Here is a 1,758-nt window from a genome sequence, read left to right on the forward strand (position 1 = left end):
CAGCAATATTTAATGACTTCATTGAAGATATAATGGAAGTTTTCATGGATGATTTTTCAGTTTATGGAGATTCTTTTGATGCATGTTTACAGAACTTAGATAAAGTATTGTCTAGATGTGAGGAAACGAATTTAGTATTAAATTGGGAAAAATGTCATTTCATGGTAGACGAAGGAATTGTTTTAGGTCATAAGATATCTGAAAAAGGTTTAGAAGTGGACATAGCAAAAACTTCAGTTATAGAAAAATTACCCCCACCAACCACTGTTAAGGGAGTAAGATCATTTTTAGGTCATGCAGGTTTTTACAGAAGGTTTATAAAGAAATTTTCTGTAATCTCCAAACCACTTACTAATTTGCTTATGAAAGATTCAACTTTTGATTTTAATAAGGATTGTTTACAAGCTTTCAATACTTTGAAAACGGCTTTAGTCAGTACACCTATAATATCGAAACCCGATTGGAATCTACCTTTCGAAATTATGTGTGATGCGAGTGACTTAGTTGTAGGATGTGTATTAGGTCAAAGGAAGGATAAGAAACTTCATGTTATATATTATGCGAGTCACACATTGTCCGGTGCACAGTTAAATTACACCACAACTGAAAAAGAAATATTAGCAGTAGTTTTTGCATGTGATACCTTTCGATCTTACTTGTTAGGATCTAAAGTAATCATTTACACAGATCATGCAGCTTTACGATATTTATTTGCTAAGAAAGATGCAAAACCGCGTCTTATTAGATGGGTTTTATTATTGCAAGAATTTGACATAGAGATTAAAGACAAAAGGGAGTTGAAAACCTTGTCGCCGATCATCTATCAAGACTTGAGGATGAAAATGGTCCCATCGGTGAAACATTAGGCATTCGAGATGATTTCCCCGATGAACATCTCATGCAAGTACAAAGTGTCATAGCTCCATGGTATGCGGATATAGCCAATTACTTAGTTGCACATGTTGTGCCGGATGGATTGAATCATCAGCAAAAGAAGAAATTCTTTTCAGAAGTTAAGAGATATTTTTGGGAAGATCCATTTCTGTTCAAAACATGCGGCGATGGAATACTTAGGAGATGTGTTAGTGAGTTTGAATATGACTCTATAATGTTGGAGTGTCATGCTAGCGCTTACGGAGGTCATAATAGCGTAAGCAAAACAGCAGCTAGAATACTTGAATGCGGATTCTTTTGGCCTACTCTGTTTAAAGATGTCCATTCATTTATTGTCCGCTGTGATAAATGTCAAAGAACCGGGAATATAGGAAGGAAGGATGAGATGCCTCTCACGAACATATTGGAAGTTGAAATCTTCGACGTATGGGGGATCGATTTCATGGGTCCTTTTCCTACTTCTTTTGGCAAAAATTATATATTAGTAGCCGTAGATTATGTTTCAAAGTGGGTTAAAGCAATTGCAACCCCAACAAATTATTCTAAAGTAGTTGTTAAGTTTATAAATACAATATTCTGTCGATTTGGAGTTCCTAGAGTTATGGTAAGCGACGGTGGTACTCATTTCGTAAATAGAAGTTTTGAGTCACTTATGAAAAAATACGGAGTACACCACCGTATCTCTACGCCGTACCATCCTCAAACGAATGGTCAAGCGGAAATTTCAAATAGAGAACTCAAATGGATACTTGAGAAAACAGTTTCGTCTTCTAGAAGAGACTGGGCACATAAACTTAACGATGCATTATGGGCATACCGTACTGCATTTAAAACACCTATCAGAATGACACCTTATAGATTAGT

This window comes from Euphorbia lathyris, chromosome 6 (assembly GCF_963576675.1).
Source record: "Euphorbia lathyris chromosome 6, ddEupLath1.1, whole genome shotgun sequence".
NCBI lineage: Eukaryota > Viridiplantae > Streptophyta > Magnoliopsida > Malpighiales > Euphorbiaceae > Euphorbia > Euphorbia lathyris.